This window comes from Lepidochelys olivacea, assembly GCF_965140295.1.
Source record: "Lepidochelys olivacea isolate rLepOli2 genome assembly, chromosome: 3".
Classification (NCBI taxonomy): Eukaryota; Metazoa; Chordata; order Testudines; family Cheloniidae; genus Lepidochelys; species Lepidochelys olivacea.
In genome coordinates, this window is record NC_140413.1 from 158303156 (window position 1) to 158311044 (window position 7889).

Sequence of the window (7889 nt, forward strand, 5' to 3'; positions counted from 1 at the left end):
GGCATGGCACACTGAGGCTGCGGGGAAGGGGAGACAGCAGGGGAGAAGTCAGGGGCTAGCCTCCCCGGCCGGGAGCTCAAGGGCTGGGCAGGACGGTCCCGCGGGCCGGATGTGGCCCGCGGGCCATAGTTTACCCACCTCTGATCTACACCCTGACTGCCCACCCTGCTCTCTGCATTGAGTTGATCTGGGCACAGGAGAGTGTCTTGCCCTCAGTTTTACTAATGTAAAGTGTTAGTAACAAAGCTAAGAATACTTCAACTAGATCATTTCTATCCTTTAAATCACAGCATGCGAAATGGAGTTGTCAAGTTACTTTTGCCCTTCCCAGAACTGTTTTGATTCCCATCAGCTGTTTTGATTCTAAGAATCAAAGGCTCACTCATGGGAACTATTGGCTGAGAGAGAATTTTTTGTTTTTAAATGCCCACAGCAAGACTTTCCGTAAATTCTTGAAGATTTTGTTCATTAGTAGGACATTAAGCAGTTAGCGGCGTGTCTGAATGTTGGTCAGAAATCACATGACTCCTTCAGAGGTGAATGTCATAGACTGGAAAATCAGTATTATCCCTCTGAAGCTCTGGGATTCCTCTTGGCTTTGCTGATTGAAGGACAAATCCTGTGTACCTTAGTTCCAGTGAAGCTGACAGGATTGTGCACATGAGTAGGGCAAGCAGGATTTTGGGCCTAAGCTTGCTCCAACTGAAATCAATGGCAAAACTCCCATTGTCTTTAATGGGAGCAGCATCAACCTTGGGATAAAAGAAAGTAAAAGTTTTAAAAATATACACTTTATACAAAAAAAAGTTCTTAGGAATGATATGGATGGGATCCATCCTTCTCAGGTAGGATCTGCCTGGTCACAGTGCCCTCCGTGCACAGAAATGGAGTGGAGTGTCTGGACCTAGAAACTCAAGTTATCCATTAGTATTCATGTCTCTGGGGAACGCCTACATAGCAGCTGGGAGGGCAATCCTGGAAATGGAAATGGAATCCTCCAAATCCCACACACGCAATCCTGCCCAACGCCCTGGGTATATACTCAAGCAGTGAGCCTGTGACATTGCACTCTATATGATTTTATGAAAAATGCTAATGAGTGTGAATATAATGTAACAGTAATATGCTTCATGCAAAAGGTCTCTTGTAAGGTATCATTACAAAGCTTATAATCTACTGAGTGTGGTCATCCTATTTGTATGTATGTATCATTCTTGTATCTGAAACTAGAAATATGAAATATAACTCTGAGGGGCTATTGTAATTATGCAAAGTGTGGGCCATTAATGGTGGTTTGGAATCTTGGTGGCTCCCATTAACCAGGAAAATTGACTGTGGATGGCTCTGTTTGCTTGCAGGCCTTCCTGTGAGTCAGGCTGGGGGGAATGAAGGCTTGGGCTCTCACAGGACATGTGACCATGTCACCTAGTACTGAAATCCATCTTAAATCCTGGTGCTTTTCCATATAGAAGGGGGAGGGGGGTGGGACCTAGAGAGACAAAAGATTCCTGCCTTGTGCCAAAGCTATAAAAGGGGGCTGCAATCATGAGAAATCTCCTAGCTACCAACTGAGCTGGAACAAGGGCTGTACCAGAGGAAAGGATTGTGCCCAGACTAGGAAGGCATCCCGTCTGTGTTAGAAGCTTATTGAAACATCTCTGAGGGTGAGGTTTTATCTGTATTCAGTTTTATTACTGTACTAGGCATTGACTTGCATGTTTTGTTTTATTTTGCTTGGTAATTCACTTTGTTCTGTCTGTTACTACTTGGAACCACTTAAATCATACTTTCTGTATTTAATAAAATCACTTTTTACTTATTATTTAACCCAGAGTATGCATTAATACCTGGGGGGTGGCAGGAAACAGCTGTGCATATCTCTCTATCAGTGTTATAAAGGGTGAACAATTTACGACTTTACCCCGTATAAGCTTTATACAGGGTAAAACGGATTTATTTGGGGTTTGGACCCCATTGGGAATTGGGCATCCGAGTGTTAAAGACAGGAACACTTCTTAAGTTGCTTTCAGTTTAGGCCTTCAGCTGTTGGGGGACATGGTTCAGACCTGGGTCTGGGTTTGCAGCAGACTAGCGGGTCTGGCTCAAACCAGGTAGGGCACTGAACTCCCAAGCTGGCAGGGAAAGCGGGCTCAGGGGTAGTCTCAACACATCAGTTTGCAGCCCCAAGGGGGTTTCTGTGATCCAACCTGTCACAGAGCCCATACTGCTGTGGTCACCTTGCTATTTTTTGCACGCTAGCTCCGCTCAAATTAGTGTGTGTCTGTCTGCTGGCACTAGGAAGCAACCTCCCAGTTGCTGTGTAGATGTAGTCTCTGCATCTGGCCCTTTGTATCCTATAAGAGATGCTTAGAACACACACTAGGGGGCAGAGACCTTCTGTGTATGGATTTCCATCTGCGGCAGAACCTCTTGTTATACACATTACTGCTTTGCAGTCTGTTACCTTTCATGACTGTCTCTGAGGTGTATTTTATCAAACATATGTGAAATTCATTGACTGCTCCCCTTTATGGGGAGCTTATCTGTAAAATGTCTCTTGCAAAATTCCTGGCACTATTTAAAGCTATTGTTTCGAAATTGCATTCCATTTGCCAGATTCTGATATGCTAGTCAGACGTGCCTAATTCAGTGCTACATCTCTCTTCTAACCTCGCTGCTTTTGTCTGGTGCACTAGATCTCACCAAGATTTCTCAAAGAAACCTCATCTGAAGGTTCTCCCGCAGATACACCAATAAGCATTAGAAGTGCGTTTATAGTAGTATCCAATTTTCCTGTGTCTCACCTCTTTAAAGTAGCAGGTTCCAAGTGACATGTCTTGTCCAGGTTAGGGCTCCCATCATTGACCCAGTTCAGCAAGGTCCTTAAGCATGTGCATAACTTTAAGCATAAGAGTTGCCCTATTGACTTTAATGGTTGAAGTTATGCATATGCTAAAAGAAAAGGAGGACTTGTGGCACCTTAGAGACTAACCAATTTATTAGAGCATAAGCTTTCGTGAGCTACAGCTCACTTCATCAGATAAATTGGTTAGTCTCTAAGGTGCCACAAGTACTCCTTTTCTTTTTGCGAATACAGACTAACACGGCTGTTACTCTGAAACCTGGCATATGCTAAAGTATCTTACTGAATTGGGCCCATTGGTACCACTGGGGGTGGAGCTGAACTGATGTTAGGAATGGTAGGAAATCTGAGCTATCGTGTTTTGTTTACGTCTGGGACATTTTCACTTTTATAAAATAACAATCTGGCCTTTGATTTTAATATTTGTTTCCTCTAACTGAAGTTCACCTACTTCTCCATGTTAATCAGTGGAATTCCTTTGGATTAAATGTCATACTATTTCTCAGACTCTGTCTAAATACAGAAGTTGCACCAGTTTAACTAGATTGCTTTTTAAGCCAATTAATGAAGCTGGTGCAAACCCCTGAGTAGCTGCTATTTTGATTTCACAGTGGCTTATTTTGCTTGAGTTTAAAACCGTTCCTAGTCAATGTAAACTAAACCAGCTAAGCCTAACTAAAACCGAAAAAGGAGTGTCTACAGAGGTGTTTGTGCTGATTTAACTAAATCAGTTTTGACTCATGCTGTTACTTTCTCCTGCTGTACCCTGAAACTGTAGGTATGTTTCAAAACAGAACCAAGAACATGTCTTTATAAAACAGAGGTTGAACAGATGCTTTAAGTGCAAAAGTCAATGCAACCTTAACAGGGGTTCCCACCTGCTATCACAATACAAACTTAAAACAAAAACTGGAGACTCTTCTAGCATTTTCACCATAAGACACTTTCCTTATTGTTTTCTCATGTGATGGACATGATCACTTCAAGAGGGGCAAATTAGCTAATTAATCTTAACATCTGTGATTGTCCTGGATACTTGAAAGTCTGACATTTTACTAATGAGTTACACACCTCCTTTCATGGTCCCCATTTGTGGTTTTTCTTAAGTGCAGTAAGGACCCTGGGCATGTCATGTAGGCCAACGTTTCACAAATGGCCACTCATTTTGAGTGCCCAACTTGAGACACCTTGACCCTCATTTTCATATGTTCTGAGCTGGCACAACTCTGCATGAAGTCAGTGGAAGCTTTGGGGGCCAAGGACTTCTGAAAATCTGCTATCACAATCTGGGCACCCAAAAACAGAGGCACCGAAAAGCAGTGGCCAGTTCTGAAACTGTTGGCCTTCATCTCTCCTTGCCTCCATTTTCCCACCTGTAAAGTGGGTGTGATGATACAAAGGGCAGGTCTATACGTATTCACTGCATCCACATAGCTGCATTGATGCAGTTGCACTGCTGTAGCGCTTAAGGGAAGATGTTCCTATGCCAGTGGGAAAGAGCTTACCTCATTGGCACAGTTAATCCATCTCCCTGAAAGGCAGTAGCTATGTCAACAGAAGCAGCTCTCCCATCGACATAGTGCTGTCTATATGGGGGGTTAGGTTGGTATAACTGCGTTGCTCGGGGTATAGATTTTTCATACCCTGAGAGACGTAGTAATACTGATATAGGTCTGTAGTGTAGACCTGGCATCACTGTTCTTTGTAAAGTGCCTTGAGATCCATGGATGAAAAGTGGCATTGAAGTGCTAAGTGACTATTATCCTTAATGAAGACGAATGATCACCACTTCTCCGTGCTCACTGCCAGCTGTTAAATATCATCTTACCCAACCTCTGCTTTCCTTCCAAAATTCCATTTTCATCTTCTATAGCCTAGTGCAGAGCTGTTTAATCTCATGTTTGTTTATTTCGGGCCTCTTGCTGTGGGCTCCCTAACTGCCTCTGATTCATTTCACAGTTTCATCCAAAGCAACCATCTTAAATGTCAGTTAAATGATTTCCCCTGTTAAAATATTTTCATGGCTCAGAAGCACAGCATGAAAATGTTTTTTTAAGGTCAAATCCTGCCATCCTGATTCAGGTAAAACTCCTGGTGAACTCCGGACTGACTCAGGGCTGCAAGATTTGGCCTGTAGTTCTACAGTTCTACAGTGAATATAGCTAGCTCTACAGTGGAGGCATTCAGCAGTGGAGGCATTCAGCATTCGGCATACAGTAGAGGGGTGTGAAGTCTTTGTAGACTAAGGTCATGTCTACACATACACATGTTGTGGTGCTGCTGCAGCGTGTCTAGCGAAGACACTCTATGCTGACAGGAGAGCTCTCCCGTTGGCATAATAAAACCACCGATGTGAGCGGCAGAAGCTATGTCAGTGGGAGAAGCTCGCCTGCCAATATAGCGCAGTCCACATTGGCCCTTCTGTCGGACACTTGGCGGGCGGGGGGAGCGGATTCACACCCCTGAGCGATTCGGACACTTGGCGGGCGGGGGGGGATTCACACCCCTGAGCGATATAAGTTCTGCCGACATATGCTGTAGCATAGACATAGCCTAAGTGTTGAAGTTTCTCCCACTGGAATGGTTATGTCCCTGTCTTTTCAATAGGTCTGAGTTTGACTTTTAACCCCAAAGTCGAGCTAATCTAGCTATTCTGATTATCCCCATTCCTTGAATGGATACCCCCTACATAGCAAATGTCCAGTCAAGCCTACTCTTCTGAGGGCATGGAGAGCCCTTAACCACCAGACCCACTGCAGGAAGGAAGTAGGAGGATTCAGAAGAATTAAGGAAGGCTGGCTTTTTGTGGATAAGGCACTGAACAAGAGCCTAGGTAATGATTTCCAAGTTCTGTCACAGACTGCCTGTGATCTGATAAGATAGGGTTAAGAATTCTTCCTTTGTCTGTCTGGTCTATTTAAACTGTAAGGTCTTTGGGGGAGGGACTGGCTCTTACTAGATATATAAGTGCCTAGTGCCTAGCTCAACGGGACCCTGATCCCTCACCTAGCCTCTGGGTGCTATTGTAATACAAATAGCAATCATACATGAAGTTTGCTCTGCAGGAGAACCCTGCATCCCAGGAGAAAGGGATTGTTTTGGGGAGAGTGAGGACAGGGCCAGTGGATGTTACCTGGGGTTCTTTCAATCCAAAGCTCTTGGTAACTTTTACTCTGTGCGAGGTGGTGTCAGGAAATAAATCAGGGGAGACATGGTCGTCCGACCGATAGATGGCTGGCACAGACAGAACAACACAAGAGTGCTTTCACTTAAAGCTAAACTTTACTTAGTCTCAAGCACTTACACATGTCCGCAACAGGTTAGTAAAACACCCCCAACCCTCGATAATTACCGAAGCTGAGCGTGGCTTTCCCGTGGCACAGTGGCAGCCTGTCTGCTGGTGGGGAACACAAGATGCAGCCAGAGGGAGAGTCCATGAAGAGCCCCTTCTGAGAAGTTCCACTACCTCAAACTTTTCCCCCCACATTAGTAATACAATGACATATCCCTTAAAGAAAACTTGCTTAGGAAGCAATTTTTAAAGGTCAAGCAAGAGATTTCCTTATGATCATCAATTAACCAGATATGGGTTGTTGTTTTTTTTCAGAGTGTCCATGCGTTGGGACCCTGACAGACACATTCCTCAGGGTATGTTATAGACAAGCTTCCTGTTTTCCTAAAATACATATATCTGCAATTTCAACATTCTTAGCGGGAAGGACGTGGGGTCAAGCTGCCTGGTCTGTGGCACCCCAAATCCCCTCCCCACCCGCCTTGGTTATGCTAAGGCCACTGCATGGCCAATTTATGGCCTGCTGACTTGACTACTTTAAGCAATAAGCAATAGTGGTTTCAGGTACTTTACTGGTTTGCCAAAATCTCCCCATACAGAACCACTATTATACTGGTCCTTTTCCTCCTTATGGAAGGGAAATGCACTGGTCCCAGGTAATGGAGCCCCGATGCTGAAGTAGTGTCTGCAGAGCAGGCTGGGGGAAAGATTCCTTCCCCCCCAAAAAATATGTCCCACAGAGAGTCCCCCTACCCATCCTAGCCACTCAAGCTCCCTGTGGACCAAGGATTTGACTCATAATAGTTGAATGGGGTTTGCTATAACATAGACTAATGGACAAGAAAAGTACTGTCTTGGTATTTTGAAGGAAGGTTAATGCCTTTATTTTGTTCTGATGTTGTCTAAACAGGTTACCAGCTGTGTGACACAGACAAACCAGCTCAGATCATGACAATAGGGCAATTCACTTGTGTATGAATACCAAAGAAGGGTTAAGTGTATCAATATGTATTCAGAACAATTCACTTATGCTGATAGAAATCAAGAGGTTGATTGTATTGTTTCCATCTGTCTGTATCCTGTACTTAATTAGTCTTCGATTGAAATGTATGTTAGTGTTTAAATGTGAATTGACTTGATGTGTAAAGCTGCATGAAAACCAATGAAGAATTGTTTCTGGCTATCACATTGTGTTTACATTATGTATATCCATTGGAGACTGGAGCCTTGGAAATGTAAATGAAGAAACAAGTCGACTTCAAAGCGTTGGTCTTTATGTGTTCAACAATGGTAAATCTAGGGACCTGTGCTCTGATGGAAAAGCTTGCCAGACTGTTTTCAACTATAAGAAGGAACGCTGGGAATGATTCTGCAGCTCTGATCTATTTGGATGCTGTCGGGAGGCATTCCAGATACAAGACAGAGGTCCCCCAAGCTATTTTGGGCAACCCTGAAAGACTTATGGGAAACTAGTAGATACCACATCACTGCTATCATTTGAACTTAACCTCTGACTCACCTGTTATGTATTTCACCTGCTTTAACCTCTCAATAACCCCCATTTCTTTTTCTTAGCTAATAAATCTTCAGTTAGTTTACTAAAGGGTTGGCTATTGGTGTTTGTTTTTGGTGTAAGATCCAGAACATCCCTGGACTTGGCCTTTTGGGGCTGGGAGTAACCTAATGTGTGGCGATTTTTGGTTTTAATAACCTTTCATCACAGAAGTCCAGCTT

General features: G+C 43.7%; 1 long non-coding RNA gene across 1 annotated transcript; it reads left to right on the forward strand.

Moving 5' to 3' along the window:
- Window positions 1-1566: 1566 nt before the first annotated feature.
- LOC311518917 lies at window positions 1567-7630 on the forward strand. Its single transcript, XR_014711141.1, has 3 exons — window positions 1567-1664; window positions 6471-6511; window positions 7066-7630. It is a non-coding gene; the product is annotated as an uncharacterized lncRNA (long non-coding RNA).
- The last annotated feature ends 259 nt before the right edge of the window (window positions 7631-7889 follow it).